General features: G+C 40.2%; 1 pseudogene; it reads right to left on the reverse strand.

The window, feature by feature from the left end:
* Positions 1 to 4,216: 4,216 nt before the first annotated feature.
* Positions 4,217 to 16,887, reverse strand: part of LOC140523209 (large ribosomal subunit protein eL8 pseudogene) — a 147,482-nt pseudogene continuing 134,811 nt past the window's right edge.

Consider the following 16,887-nt stretch of genomic DNA (forward strand, 5'->3'; position numbering starts at 1 on the left):
TTCTCAAAACAATTTGGTACTAAATTAAAAACAAAACAAAACAGAAATTGATCGGTGAAATAGACTAGGTATGTGACATATAGAAGCAAATATATCTCATAACCCAGTATTCAATAAATACAAAGACCCCATCTACTGGGATAAGGACTCATTACATGACAAAAACAAAATAAAAATTAAAAAAAAAAAACTAGTAGGAAAATTGGACAGAAGTATGGAAGAAATTAGATTCAGACCAATAAATTACACCATATACAAAGACAAGCTCCAAACGGATATGTGACCTAGCTCTAAAAGATCATATCATAGGCTAATTAGAGAAATATGGGAGGAAATACCTATCAGTTATTTGGGTAGGAGAAAATTTAGTGACTAATCAAGGCATAGAGAGGATCAAAGAAAATAAAATGAATCATTTTATTTATAAACAATTGAAAAAGTCTATACACATACAAATATACCTAGATTTTTAAGGCTTCCAAAATTTTTTTGTACAGTATAACATTTATATTCCTTTATACAGTATAACCAATATCTTCCACATTGGTTTTGTTTGCTTGTTTCTTCTTGGTCTGTAACTGAGATTTCATTGCTGGAAGGTAAGAGAACCAGCAAATGTTAGAGAAAGGCTTAGGTCTCTGTCTCTCTTATTCTGACACTGAGTGCTATTTTTTATGCATTAAATTAATATTGTATAGAGGAGGTGACTGAAGCTGAGCAAGGCGAAATGACTTGTCCATTGTCATATAATGGTGAGTGACCACTGATAGTTCTCACACTTCAGCTGTCAGGGAAAACAAAAGAAAGAAACAAATGAGCTTAGCACTTAGCAAGAATTTATAAATACAATAGGAAGCCATCAGATGGCAAGTGATCTCCTTTCAGGTCCATTTCCAACTTGCTCCTACCCCTTACAATGACTTCCCCAGAACGAACTTTAGCTTGTTCTGGAAGTCTCTCAAAGTGTTTTGTCTATGATTATCTTTCATTATAAGGTTTGTGGTCCTTTCCCACAAGATACTTTCTCTTCAATGAATTTGTCCTAAAAAGTTGACTTGAGGGCATGATTTTTATTTCTGGCCATGGGAGTATTTTATTGTGTGTAGTCCAACTACTAGAAATATTACTTGTGCCTCTGTCCTTTGGAACACATTGCTAAGCAACTTGTTTGTGTGTTTGTGTTAAAAATATTATCTGAAATCTAATTTTCTATGAAACTGGTGACTGTTGTCTTTTTTTTGAGGGGGATATCATAACAAGAGAACGATGATTAAACCTGGAAAGATGAAAAATTATGGATATGTTTGTATTATAGGTGACTCATAAAGGTGGAGCACGTAGACTTATAAGATTATAGTTATCAGTGCTATTTTGGTCACCTTTTGGGAGGTACAAATATGATTTGAGTTTTTGTACCACACCTATGGTTGTTTTTTCTCATTCAGATACCTTCTATGCTATTCCTGTGACACACTCAAATTGTATAACTGCCAGTACAGTTTTCATCTCTATAACCTAGGTCCGGTCTGGTTTCTCCCATCTTTACTCACTTTATTATTGTTCTCTGTCTCCATAATCATATTTGGGCTAAAGTTCAAATGTGTCGGCTCTATCATCTTTGATAGAGAAAAGTTTGTATCAATGATGAATGTAACTATTTTCTATTTTTCTCTGCTTTGCTATGCTCTTCTCATTTTCATTCATAAATGCCCTTGAAATAATTTTGCCTATTTGGATATCCTGCCAAGTGTTCTACTCTCAACTCTTACTTTCTGCTTTATAAGATGATAATTCTTATGATCACTCATCATCCTTACTTGTAAAATTTTATGAATGAATTTGTAGTCTAAACTAATAATGCTTAAGCATCCTTGACAAGGGCATTCATAGGCAATAAACAGGTTGCTCCAAGCAAAATTCGACAATAGGCCAAATCCCTAATAATTTATAATTTACTAAAAGATATAGCGAATATAAGATATCACTTTGATTATTGTTTCCTAAATAATTTATAGAACAAAATGCCATCTTAAAGGCTCTTTTGCAACATAATGTTTCCCATTCATATTTAAAAATTATTAAAGATACTTGAAACTTATAAGAAAACAAAAAATAACCTTGCTCATTAGCCATCTTATCATAAAGATCAGGTGTGGCATTAAAAAATGGAGAAATAGATGCTTACCACAGGTGTTCATCATGGTTGTGGAGTAAATCCAGCACAGAATTCAAATAAAAGATAAATCCCTTAGGGATAGTGGTGTCCTGTAATTGCTCATATTTCTTGATGATGTGCCAATTATATCAAGTCCTATAACAATTGTAGGGACTCATGGAAGAGATATGTGATAAATCAGAGAAGTTTAGCCTGGCAATCCATATAGGAAAGACCAAATAGATGAAGAAAGTCTATTGAACAGATTATAGCATGCATTTGAAAGGACAATCAATAGAGCTTATCTCTAATCTCTCTCTCTCTCTCTCCTTATGTGTGCATGTGTGTGTGTGTCTGCAGAGATGGAAGAATTGGACCCAGAAGTGAATAGGAGAAGAGCAGGTTGAATTGTCTTTAGGAAATTGCAAAACTTCTTTTATGACCCCAACTTCTCATGAAAGTGAAGACCCATTTCTGCAAAACTAAAGTTCTACTGACATTGGTGTATATATATGAGCTATGGAATATAATGATCCCTGAATTACAGGGACATAATAGAAGACATAATATAAGAAAGAGGTGCACAGGGAAAAGTGAGAGCAGTTTGTAACCTATAATCACTGAGGAGCTCTGAAGAACAGGTGTACATCATATGATAAGAGGAAAAGATAGGGCTGGTCAGGTGGAAAGAGCAAAGGATGATAGACAATCAGCATGTGCTGCTGGTATTCTCTTAATGTTGGCAGAGGATGAACAAGGCCTCTAAGCACGTTTGGTTAACTCTTATAGCTAGCTTATGTTAGAAAATGGATGTCGTACAGGATCAGTATTTGCTAAGTATTTGCCATCTGGATCATTGAAAGGCACTTAACAATTGGAGGAATCACAGACATATTTGAATACTTGGGAATGGTCATATTTACTCCTTTGCTCTTAAGGCAACTGGTGTTTTAAAATGGCCATTATTGTAATGACAGTGAAAATGAGAGCAGTTAAATAAACTGTTCTTTGTTTGACAACATGTCTAACTCCATTCCTTTGCATCCTAATCTTTGCTCAACTGCTAGTTACCTGAGAGGTTTTCTTATTTCCATATAGATTAAAGTATATTTACTAAGCAAAATTGAAAGGTAAAAGGTAGAGTGTTCCTGTCTACTATAACTTGAATGAGTGATGGTCACTGGTCTTAGGATTTAAACTTTCTGATTCTACCCACCCAATACTTTATACCTTGTTTTTCATAGGCTTTCCCAAAGACTAAATTGATAAGAGTGTAATCAACTCATTTATTTATTCATCTTTCTACATATCAAAGGAAAAAGATGGAATCTGAACACTCTAAGCTTACCACATTCCTTCATCCACTTTGGCCACTCTTAAAAAGACTCTCTCAAACCTCAGGATACCTTCTAGAAAATTGGCCCATCATGCTTAGCCAGTTGTGTCATAGAGAATTGGCTGGCATCTTTCTCTACATTTAACCATTAAATATCTCATTCCCTATTGTTCTTCCCCGATGAAGTCCAGTTAAGTAAACAATCTTGTATTGAGCACCTACTATGCGTGAGGCACTGCGATAAATGTTGAGAATACAAAGAAAGGCAAAACTAGTCCCTGCTATCAGGAAGCCCACAGTCATGGTGGAGATAATAATCAGATACCTATGTGCAGAAAAGATTTTTATGGGGTATTTGGAGATAATCAACAGAGAGAATGCTTTAGAATTAAGGGGGATTGGGGTATACTTCCTTTAGAATCTGGAATTTTAGCTGGGATTTGAAGGAATTCAAGGAAACCATGATGTGGACACGAGGAGGGTGGAAATTACAGGCATGGAGGACAGTCATGGAAAATGCCCACAGCTGAATATGGAGTGTCTTATTTGAGGAACAGGAAGGAAACCATTGTCACTGAATTGGTGAGTAAATGGTGGTGGTGGGAAAGTTTAAAGTCTAAGGAAAGTAGAAATTCAGGAGAGAAGGTTATGACAGTCTGCAGATGTCAAACAGCAGATTTCATTTAAATTATTATTTTTTACATAGGGGAGAATCAAATATATATTTAATCCAATTTTGTTGTAAGTTCCTTGGCTTTTGCCTTTCCAGTTTGACAATGCAAGCCACTGATTTTAGACCTAGAACATTGCCATCTAAGTTATGACAGATCTCATCATATCTGTTATTGTAATTGCTTTTGATGGCTTCCACCAGCCTAGCCAAGGCTCCCTTTTCCCTTTTCTAACATAGGTTAACCTATATGAAGGCAATGCTTGTGCACACCTTTCTGTGAAGAAAGCAACCCAGTCTGGTTTTACCTTTGATGAAACAGTAAAGAGCCCCCATTTTTGGATAAAAGGCAAGTAGGAAGACCACTAGTACAATGGGGTCCATGTCATGTGCAAACACTAGCAACTGTGCATTCTTGTTTTCTACCAGGGTAGTAGCAGTATTAACACTGCTCTGAGGACAGGTGGTCTCTTAATGGGGACATCTCTTTTGCCTGCAGCTTTTCATTCAGCCCAAGCCAGTAGCCCTTGCTTCTTATTGTACTTTGTCTCAGGTCAGTACTTGTGAGCCAGTTTAAGCATTTGAGTAGCTGTCTGACTATCTGAAGCCTGGTTGAACTGGTTAATTGCTTATGGCACTTTCAAATGCTTAAAAAGGATAACTCTTTGATACTGCAGTCTTAGGTACCTAGACTAAGAAATCAAGTAAGATTTCTTTAGGATTTAATATCCTAACCAATGCCAAAGTTCTTGAGCCTCTTCTCAGATAACAGATTGACCACTTTCTTGGTCTTCTGCCTCTTTACTACAGCAGGGGCCAGAGTCACCTCCTTCTCCTTGGCCTTCTTCCGTTTTGGCTTCTTGACCAGCTCAAAGACCAAATAGCATATTTAATACCTGATCTTGGAAGTAAAGAGAGCCATTTGAGTTTAATGAATACATTGTAGGGAGTGACATGGTTAGACCTATATCTTAGAAAGATCAGTTTGACATCTTAATGGATGATTGACATGAGTTAGAAAAGATTTGGGCCAGGTAGGACAACCAGAAGGCTATTGCAATTCAAGCATGAAGTGAGGAAAGCCTGAACCAAGGTAGTTAGCTATGTCAGAAGAAAGAAGGAGTATATCTTAGTGATACTATGAACGTTGAATCTGTAGGACTTGATAAGTTGGATGTAGGGAGTGAAAGAGATTTTGGAGTCAGGGATGACACCTGGATTGCAAACCTTGGTGATAATGATGGGAAAGATAGTGGTACCTTCATTACATAAGTTAGAGAGAGAATAGGGTTTGAGGTGAAAAAGAATGAATTCTGTTTTGGACATGCTGAGCTTAAAATGTCTACAGGCCAAATGAGATAACCAATGGGTGGTTGGAGATAAGAGACTGGAGGTCAGCAAAAGGTTGGTTAGAGCTAGAAAATATATCTGAGAATCATCTTCTTGTCATATAGTAGGTGATTAATAAATGTTAGTTCACTAATTGCATGGATGTCATTGAGTATAAATACTGATTTTATTGGTTAGTTTTTCTCTTACTGTTTAATAGGACACCAACATACTTCCACAAAGTCAGATCTCCCAAAGAACTCTCCAAGCAAAATTTTGAGCATCTTCATAGGCAGAGAAAAAGAGACAGAAAGTGCCACCTCATATATTAACATTTCTACAGGGGCTTGTGACCCTCTCAAATCTCTGAGTTGCTCTTTTCCATTACTGGAGGGTTTTCTTTACCATCATTTCCATCTTTTCTTGGTGTTAAATAAAAAATAAAACAGGCATGGGGAAGACATCTGCATCTGAAGAAGGGTTGTTGCACAAGTATTGTAATTTAAGTAGAATTAAGTTGCTTGAGAACAGGGACCATCCTTTTGAAAAATCCCCATGAAACCTAGTAATATTCTTCATACTTAGCAGTGGATTAATAAATCTTTGGTGAAATGAATTCAACTGGATTGAGTGTAGAACTAGAAGTGTTCTTAAATTTTACAAAAGACATTTTGTACTTTCCTAACTTGAGCTGTTTTCAATCAGAAGTAAGTGAAAGTTAAAAAAAGAAAAAAAAACTGCTGTGTTGTCATTCTGTCCAAGACATTTTGGAGCCTATGGCGTAAAAGACTTTGTTGGTCCTGCTGAGGGTAAGGTGCATTAGCTGATGAGAATGAAATCTTATCTTAGGGATTTATTATATCTAGGTTGAACTGTTTTTAAGTCACAGTTATAGGATGTTAGGAAATAGAGATGAAAAAAGTTATTTCACAATAATCTTGTTATTTAATACCATCACTGCCAAGCCTAGAGGCCTGTATTGGGCTACCCGAGTCTTTCTTACCTGTCCAGGTCTTCGGCTGGCCACGCCGGATGCACATATGAGAGAAAGGACGTTCCAGAGTCAAACAGGGGTTGAGCTTTATTACAGGGTTTCGGTTACAAGTGCAAGGGGTCTTCTTTCTTAGGACGAAGAGGGGGAGATTTCCTAAGAAGGCTAAGCTTAAGGGAATGGAAGTAGAAGTACAAGCGGGGAGAGAGGGGGAGGGGAGAGAGGAAAGAAAAGAAGCGGAGCCCTACTTTTCTCTTTGGCTCCACACGTGCTAAGAGAGCTTTTAGGCTTCCTCAATCCTACTTAATCTTCAGCCACACAGTTTGCATCTCAATACCGTGCTGTTAGGTAACTAGGTGTGCTCCAATCCGGGACGACCTCGAGGGCAGGGAGACTCCACCCATCAGGTATCTCCGGGGGAGAGGCGGAAATACCCGAGCTAGCCGAGCTAGCTCGGTCTGACCTTCTCGAACCCCCGCTGTTCATGGAGGGCCTCGTAAGACTCTAAGATTTAGAAGTCCCACTTTTACCTGCCCGAGACTGTCCACACGGAATTGAGCTTCCAGTCCCAACATATCCCCTTCTTTGTTATGCGCGGAGCGCACCTGGCTCTAGAGCAAACAGTGGCTGGAGGCTGAGTGGATTAAGGAAGGCCTTTAGCATATGAGTACCTTACAACAAGACTTCATTCACACAGAAATCTGCAGCTAGCACAACTGACAAAGGGAGGCATCAAATAAAACAAAGATGAAACTAAATGGCTGAGTTACAACAGGGGAAGTGCAATCAACTAAAATCCCAAAGCATATTTTAAGAGAAGCAGCTGGTGTAGGCGCCTTACACGTCACCACTCCCTTAATCTTGCAAATGGATCTATACAGGTGGAAAATTGGTCACCTCCTCCCCACCCAAGTGTCCTGGGTTTGTGATATCAAAGTCCTCATTCAGCTGGCGAAAAAAGGATGCCTAGATGGGAAGCTGTCAGCAGCAGTGTCTGCGGTTGTGATGAGGGCTGCTTCCTCTCTGGGCAGCAAGGTTAAAGCTGTCAGCAGCAGGCTCAGGTGGTGTATGATCCTTCTCCGGGGTCTCCGGGCTCTCCGCCTCCTGCGTCTCCGCCGTCTCTGACCTCGGTTCCCACCTACGGATCCTTCTAATGGGAATCCACGCATCACCTTTTCCTGTGGAGACACAAACATACCCTGGACCCCATATTAGTATCTTATACGGACCTTTCCATTTCCCTGAGGCCATATCCTTTACCATGGCCCATGTGTCTTTATATCCAGCCTGGGTATTACTTTCCTTGCGGGGTTGTCTTGGAAAAGTCACAAAATGTCTCATAGCTGGAGTAGTATGTGAGTTTCTTGAGATATGCAAAAAATTGTGTGTATACACAGCTGTATCAAGCTCTGATTGTGTTAGGCGACCTTTTCCCCTTCTTTGTTTAGCGAGGATCGCCTTCAAGGTGAGATTGGCCCTTTCCACTATGGCCTGGCCTTGTGGATTGTAGGGGATTCCTGTAACATGTCGAATCCCTAGATCGCGGAGGAAGTGTGTAAGGGTTTGAGAAGTATAGGCAGGGCCGTTATCTGTCTTTATTTCTAAGGATAAGCCTGAAACAGAAAAACAGTGCCAAAGATGTTGAATTACTTTAGCACTTGATTCACCTGGCTGTAAAGTCACCATAAGGAATCCGGACCATGTGTCAACTGTCACATGTATGCACTGGCCCTTAAGATGGGTGACATCCATTTGCCAAATTTCATTGGGTGCCAAGCCACGAGGATTGACACCCTGGTCTAGAGATGGGTGGAATGGGATACATTAGAGACAGCTCTTAACAATTTTTCTGGCCTGTTCCTGAGTTATCCCATATAATTTGCAGAGGGCTTCTGTGGCTAGGTGGAACCTATCATGAGCCTTTTGGGCCCTTTCTTGTGGTTCCACAGTGTGCCCTACCAGGTATAGTGAATTGTCTGCTATTTGATTTCCTTCAAAAATTGGTCCTGTGCCATTTGTATGTGAGCGCACATGTAAAACATAAAAAGGGTGTGTTCTGTTATTAATGGTGGTCAATAGCCGCTCACACTGTGAAAAAATATTGGACCGATAATCTACAATAGAGTCCTCAATCCGTGAAATTAATAAAGATGCATACTGACTATCAGTGATAATATTAATGGGTATGTCACTATATATTTGGAGAGCTTGGATTATAGCTTCCAATTCGTTCTGTTGAGTAGAGGTGTAAGGTGTGTTAACTATATATATCTCTTGGGAGGCCGAATTATAAATAGATGCCTTGTGATGTTTCGTGGCATCTGTAAAAATGTTAGGCCCTTCTACTGGGTTTGGTGAGTACCTTTTCACTGGTGCTGGGGCCCACTGTAATAATTCTTTGAATAGGAAAGTCGAATTTGGTTTCATCTGGGCCCAGTGGAGTATAGTGGCCCAAGAAACATGATTCTGAGCTAACTCTTCTACATCCTTAGTGGTGAGTGTAGCATAAAGAATTGGCTGTTTTTGGTATATGTGGGTGGCTCTTCTTACTGCCTCTAGTGCTAACCGTCCTAGAAATTCCCACTTGTTTAGTAAACTGCTTCCTGTTTTACTTAAATATACCCACTCTAGGGGCTTCTCTTTTTGGTGTATGACGGCATAGGGAGGTGTGGTAGAGATAATAGATACCTCCAGATCTCCTCCTGGATCCCACCGAAATGTGGTGGACTCTAAAAATTGTTTTTTTATTGCCTCTATGGCCTTGGCTGCTTCAGGAGTCAATGTTCGTGGGGAATTTAAAGCAGAGTCTCCTGTCAATAGTGAATATAAAGGTTGCATGAGAGGTAAAGGTATAGGCACCTTTGATCTTATCCATTGGATAGCTCCTACTAGTTTCTGAGCATCATTGAGTGTTTGGATCTTTATATCCCATTTTGGGGGTTCCGGCCGAATGATGGTGCCCTGTATCTGATATCCCAAATATTTGTAATTGGGTCCTCTCTGTATCTTTTCAGGAGCAATAACTAATCCTAGTCCTAAAAGGTTCCTTTCTACTGCTTGGAAACACTTCTCCAGTTCCTTGAGCTGAGGTGCAGCTATAAGGATGTCATCCATATAATGGATGATTTTGCATTGGTATTGCTGTCTGGGGCTTTCTAAGGCTTGATTAACATACCACTGGCAGATGGTGGGGCTGCAACTCATACCTTGGGGCAATACCTTCCACTGATACCTCTTTGCAGGTCCTTCGTTATTGGGGTGAGGTATTGTAACAGCAAACCGAGGACAATCTACTTTGTTTAAAGGAATGGAAAAAAAAACAATCCTGAATATCAATGATTATAAGTGACCAACCCTCCGGGATGGCATTAGGAGAAGGGAGACCTGGTTGCAGGGCTCCCATAGGCATGAGAGACTGATTTACCTTCCTTAGATCTGTAAGGAACCTGAATTTCCCGGATTTTTTCTTTATAACAAACACAGGAGCATTCCAGGGTGACTTTGATGGTTCTATATTTCCTTTTTCTAATTGCTCCTTAACCAATAGTTGTAGTGCCTGGAGTTTTTCTGGGGTCAGGGACCATTGCTCCACCCAAATCGGGGTGTCTGACTTCCAATTCAAGGGTGGGGACTCCAGTACAACAGCAATGGCCCTTACTAAAAATTTGATAGCTTCATCCCGAGGCGGCTCATAATGTCCCTGCCCCAGATGTTAAAACTAAGTCCTGGAATCACCAACGGCCATACGGTCCCTTGGCGATCCTCTGCCTCCCACTTTACTGGGTGCATTGTCTCTAAGGTATTTTGGCACCCTCCTATTCCCCACACTGGTCTCTGGCTTTCTTTGAGCTTCCAGTGCCTTAAGGGAAGGGCAATAGCTATGGGAAGCTGATCCTGGCCCCTCCCTGTACTTATTTCTTTCTGCCCAGCGGTAAGGCAGGCTCTAGCTAAGCTCTTCCAGTCATTAGGAGTCAGAACGAACTGACCGCTGAGAGTTTCAAGCATGGCTATAACAAAGGGTGAATTAGGGCCATGCTTGGTACAAGCCTCTTTAAGAGTCGCCACTCTCTTCCACTCTATAGGTATGTGGCTCCTCCGAACCCCACCGGGGACACTGGGGTCCGCTATTTCTAACACAGGAAATGTCCCTACATCTTCTCCATTCTCTATAGCCTTTCTTATTCCTTTTTCCAAACTGGACTGTGGCCCTGAACTGTCTGACCAATGGAGCAGGTTATAAGGAGGCGCGGAGGGAAGGCACGGCGTATTCTCCCCTGCCTCGCCTTTCCCATCCTCTAGATGGAGCTCCGAACCTATTTTTTCTCTACACTCCTTAACTTTCTGCTCGCCAGGGTTCTGCTCGCCAAGGTCCTCCCCTCCCCTCTCTCCGCTTCCACTCTTATTCCAATCCCGCCCTGGCCTCTCCGGCCCTTCCTTACAAAATTCTCGGAGGTCGTTTAACTCTATTGTGACCCCCGCCTCCCTGCATTCCCTGTGAAGTTTCTCAGCCCAGACCTCCTGTTCCTCTGGCTTTATTACTGGCAATTGATTCCTCATCCCTGCCCTTTTCCCAGGGGTTTGGGAAGCTTCTCTCCCCTTTCTCTCCTTCCGAATCTAGGATTCGGGACTCGCTTCTTTCACAGCCCCTTCCGGGTGTACCCCAAAAGCACCCAGGATTATCTACGCTCCCAATCCCTGTTGGGGCGACAACTGCCAAGCCTAGAGGCCTGTATTGGGCTACCCGAGTCTTTCTTACCTGTCCAGGTCTTCGGCTGGCCACGCCGGATGCACATATGAGAGAAAGGACGTTCCAGAGTCAAACAGGGGTTGAGCTTTATTACAGGGTTTCGGTTACAAGTGCAAGGGGTCTTCTTTCTTAGGACGAAGAGGGGGAGATTTCCTAAGAAGGCTAAGCTTAAGGGAATGGAAGTAGAAGTACAAGCGGGGAGAGAGGGGGAGGGGAGAGAGGAAAGAAAAGAAGCGGAGCCCTACTTTTCTCTTTGGCTCCACACGTGCTAAGAGAGCTTTTAGGCTTCCTCAATCCTACTTAATCTTCAGCCACACAGTTTGCATCTCAATACCGTGCTGTTAGGTAACTAGGTGTGCTCCAATCCGGGACGACCTCGAGGGCAGGGAGACTCCACCCATCAGGTATCTCCGGGGGAGAGGCGGAAATACCCGAGCTAGCCGAGCTAGCTCGGTCTGACCTTCTCGAACCCCCGCTGTTCATGGAGGGCCTCGTAAGACTCTAAGATTTAGAAGTCCCACTTTTACCTGCCCGAGACTGTCCACACGGAATTGAGCTTCCAGTCCCAACACATCACCAGTACAGTTTCCTGGAATATACTGATTCACTTTTTGACATGGTCACTTTTTTCTGTTTTTTTTTTAGACTAAGTTCCCTTATCTTACCCTGGCTGGAAATTCAACAGCAAATCATTGGCCTGATCTCCCTGTTTATTTAAATGGAAGCTTTGCCCTCCTCCATTTCTGACATGCGTCAGTTTTCCCCTTCTTAAGCAACCTGGTGGCCCTCCATTTCCTCAGACTTACGATACTGATATTGGACTTTGTGTGAACATTTGACTGACCTTCACCTTACTGAAAATCAGAGATTCCCAGGTCTAGTACTTCACTGGCTTAAGGGTCCTGGTATATAGGTTTGTTTTGACATGTTCCCTTTTTAAAGGTGTGCCCTTCCTACTCCCTAAGGTTTAGGAACACTTCTTATATATTTCCTCCTATGTTATTCTTAATTTTTAACTTCTAATAAAGTTTGTTTTCTAAATTCAACACTTTTCCTCCTTAAGCAGTATTTATATATTCCAATAGGTTATAAATTCCTTGAAGGAGGAGGATATTGAATTTTCATCCCTGTATCCTCAGTTCCTGGAACATAGTAGGTACTTATAATATCTATTAATTAATTGCTTGTTATGTATGTAAAACTAGAGAATTCAGCTAATGACTAGTCATTTCAAATAAATCACATATTCACTTTGAAGAGTTTATTCATGATTTTCAAAAGGCAAAATAGTATGCAAATCAAATTTAAAGATGACAAAATGCTGAAAGAGCTAACTAATGTACTAAATTACAGGTTAAGGATCCCAAAGCATCTTGACAGAATAAAAAGGAAGGAAACAAACATTTATTAAGCACCTACTATGTGCCAGGCATCATGCCAAGTGCTTTACAAGTATTATCTCATTTGATCTTCATAACTCCTTGAGGGTATACTTGCTATTATGGTCCCCATTTTACAGTTAAGGAAACTGAGGCAAACAGAGGTTTAATTATTTGTTCAGTCAGGAAACGACTAAATGTGTTACTAGGACACTTACTAAGAGTTCAGATTTTAAATCAAGTATTCCTGACTCCAGGACCTCCTCTCTATTCACTTAGAGAACAGTGACTATTCTCTTAGCTAGATTTAATCTAACAAAATGAAATTCAGTAGGAATTAATGTAAAATCTTTTATGTGGTACAAAAAAATATTCTGTTCCTAAACATGGGAGAGGGGATAGCGATCATTCTGAGAAGAATCTGGAGATTTTAGTGGCCACTAAGCTCAACAAGATTTAGCAGTGAAAAAATCTAATATTATCTTTGGGTTACACTAAGAGAAGTATAGCTTCCAAGAATAGGAAAGTGATAGTCTCACTAGACTGCTTTTGTAAGACTTCATCTGGAGTCTTATGTTCATTTCTGGCTGCCACAATTTAAGAAGTTCATTAGAAGTCTGGAATTTTGTCCAAGTTTGCAGAAGTCTTTTTGCATCTAATCCTTCCCTGCTTTGCTTATCAACACTATTTCTTCTTTCTACCTTTGTCATGTTATAGTGGAAACAGCATTGGCCTTAGAGTAAAAAGCTATGATTTTGCATCTTGTTTTTAACCCTTTCTACCTTTGTAAACAGTGATTGAAGCTCTGTAATGCTATGATGTCTGCATTAAAAAGTGGAGATTAAAATGAATTGATTAATTAAAAAGTGGAGGTGAACATCAGCTGTGACAAAAAAGAGACCTCTTTGTAAACCCTAAAGCTCCCCGTAAATTTGTTCTTCTTTTACTAAAACTTTATTCCCCCAAAAGAACAGCTATCAGCATAAAATAGGGAATGATGGCCCAGTGTTGATCAGGGATCAAGACCTGCCTGTGACGTAGAGTAGTCAGGTGAATTTCTTAACATTTCAGTGTTCCACACAGCAATCTAAGACTTTATATTACAGAGGAAATACCAAGCTGTATTGATGGATGACCTTAATCACACCAGTGTTTTCATACGTTTAGGTCAACCCTCCTCTTCATCCCAAAAATACATCAGCTCTGATGAATTGCATTTATGCTTGGCAATGCACTTAAAACACAAATGATTTGAGCCAGTTCATATAATTAGAGTTGGAAAGGACCTAGTCCAGCTCCTCATTCTCCAAAAGAGGAAATTGATCAGAGAGATCATGTGACTGGCCTGAGGCCACACAGGGAGTAAATGACAGAGCTGAAAGGTGGACTGAAATCCTCTGGTTTCCAATTCATAGCTCTTTTCTACTATACCATGAGACATTCTAGGCAAAGTAAAACAGAAATTTCTATTGTAATAACCACCAAATTGGTTGGCAACATCTTTGCCATCTCAATCTCCATGTTGTTTTCAAAACAGTCTTAATATACAAAGTAATTTATAATTTCAGTACCATACTCAAAAACTTTCAATGACTCCCTATTTCCTTTTGGACAAAATATAGGTATTTGAGCCATTGGAGACTGATTCAAGTTCTCAAAGATATTTGAATTCTTTCCAGTCTTCTTTCTCATTTTCCCTCATCAACTTCTAATACAAGTTCCAGGCAAATGCTTGAGGTCTCTGACCATCACATTCCATGTCCTGTCTCCTGTGCTTTTCAACAAACTAGCCACCATTCCTAGATGGCTCAGACTGAGGTACCTTTTCTGACAATAAGAGCTAGCCTTTTACACAGAGATTTAAAGTTTACAAAGCATTTTATGTACATCAACTCATTTGATTTTCACAGTTACTTGTGCAGGATTCAATTCCATGCCCTCCTGACTCCAAGTCCAACACTTTGAGCACTGGATCATCCAAGTATTTCTGATTAAAAACCTTGCTTGAATCTATCAGCTATGTGTTCTTTGCAATTTCGGTTTCCTAGAGCATTGTCTGATCTCTCTGGCCTCTTTTGTTCCCTGCCTCATTATTTATGTTGGTGACTATTGTATTCCCCAAGGAGAAAGTAAGTTCTTTTAGAGCAGATTCTTGGTATTATGAATAGCGCCTTTTCCTTAGCAGGCAATTAACACATGTTTCTGCAGAGTCGAATTGAATTTTACCAATAATATATGAAGCTATTTGGCATAATTCTTAGCACAGTTGTTCAGTACTCTCCTTTTCTCTTCTTCCCTCAATTATTTGATTTTTGTCTTTTTTTCTGATTAATTGAAATGTCCATCTCACTTTTTCCCCCGTGTTCATATCACCTTTGAAACATTTTTCTGGCAGTTTCTTATCGCAGAATGAACTCCTCCCCCCTACAATCACTATGATTGGCAGAAAATTTCATATATGACTGAAAAATGCCTTTTCTCAGTACCCTAAATATTTTCCTGGTCTCCTGGGCTTAGAAACCAGATGACATTTTCCCCCAAGTAATATGGCCTTGTAAATTTCACCAGTTTTCCTTTCATCACAAATATCCAGTGATAATTAATAAATACAAATCTCAAAGATTCCTCCAGTCTGATCTGTTTCCTACTAAATTGCTGAGAGGTCATGGTACCCAATGATAGTAACTGAAAACCAACCTTTGTATTTATTGGCAGATATTGAACCTACTCAGTGGAACATTTCAAAGAGCTTTCTGAACATATTGAAGCTTTCTAACACCTCCAGGAAGAATATATTAAAATATTCTTTTTGTAGAAGGGCTAAGTGAAGCCTGGAAAGACTCAATTACATTTCCAAGGTCACTCAGGGAAGCTTTGACAGATTCTTGTTCTAAGGAATCTTCACTCCTTGTGTCTCATTCAGCTGTTTACTGCGACAGCTTTGAGTTTCAGAGGACTAACTGACAGGTATATAATTGTCTTGAGCTTGCCACCAAAATAATAGAATACTTTATATTTAGATGGATGAAATTATTATGACAAGTGGAATTTTTGCCAGTGGCAAAATTTAAAAAAATAATCAACAACAACCAATTCTGTTCTTTTTGCAGTTTTTCCTCCTCTTTTACCACCTGTTTCATTAACCATGACCTTATACACAGAGATTCTACTTTATTACTGGAAGATTTGGAAATTGTACACTTTATTTTCCTCTTTGTTATTAAAATCAAAGTTTGGAGCTTGGAAGATCACATCTAGTCTCCTTGAATAATAGATTATGGCATGGTAACAAGGTCCCTCCTTTCAGATATTCAGTCTCTGTTCTAAGATAGCTGCTTCTTGAACCTGCTTTCTTCCCAAAGTGGACCCATCTTGGTAGTCCTTTTATGAGTTACTCAATGTTGCTTTATGAGGTTCAGCTTTTAAAATTCTACTTCTCATTTTATTAATTTAAATATTTTATAAATATCCATCAATTTCCTTTGAGTTTATATTTTTATTAGCATGTAATTGTATAGAGATTATGACAGTTATTTTATTTACTTTTTTATTCTTAATTTGCCAGGCCTAGAGGCCTGAGGGCTACCCGAGTCTTCTTACCTTACCTCTCGCGGGTCTTCGGCTGGCCAAACCGGACAGTCGTATGAGAGAAGAGACCTCCCAGAGTCGAACAAGGGTTAAGCTTTTATTCAGGGTCCTGGTTACAAGTGCAGGGGGAACTCTTCCTTAGGAGGGAGCGAGGAATCTCCCAAGGAGGCAAAGATCTTATATTAAGAGATTGGAAGTAGAAGTGTAAGTGGGGAGAGAGAGAGAGGGGAGAGCGAAGAGAGGAAAAACGGAGCCTTCTGTCCTGTCTGCTCCGCGCCCCTCCCGCCTAAGAGCGCTTTCAGGCTTTCCTGATCCCAATTAAGCTCTCCTGCCGCTTAGTTTGCATCTGAATACCGTGCCTGTTAGATAACAATAGGTGTGCCCAGATCCGGGACAATCTCGAGGGCGGGGAGAGCTCTCTCCCATCACGTTTCTCACGGGAAGAGGCGGAAATACACGAGATTGCTCGGTCTCACTCCTCGATTCCCTGGTATTTATGGGGGGCCTAGTGAGAACTCTAAGATTTAGAAGTTCCCACATTTACCCGCCCGAGACTGTCCACATGGAATTGAGCTTCCATCCCCAGCATTAATTCTTACTTTTTGTATTGTATTTTGATAATTTGATCTCTTCCTCCCTTCTCCTCTTTCTCCTCCTTTTTCTTCTTCTTCTCTTTCACACAAAAAGACAGA

This window comes from Notamacropus eugenii, chromosome 2 (genome assembly GCF_028372415.1).
Source record: "Notamacropus eugenii isolate mMacEug1 chromosome 2, mMacEug1.pri_v2, whole genome shotgun sequence".
Classification (NCBI taxonomy): Eukaryota; Metazoa; Chordata; class Mammalia; order Diprotodontia; family Macropodidae; genus Notamacropus; species Notamacropus eugenii.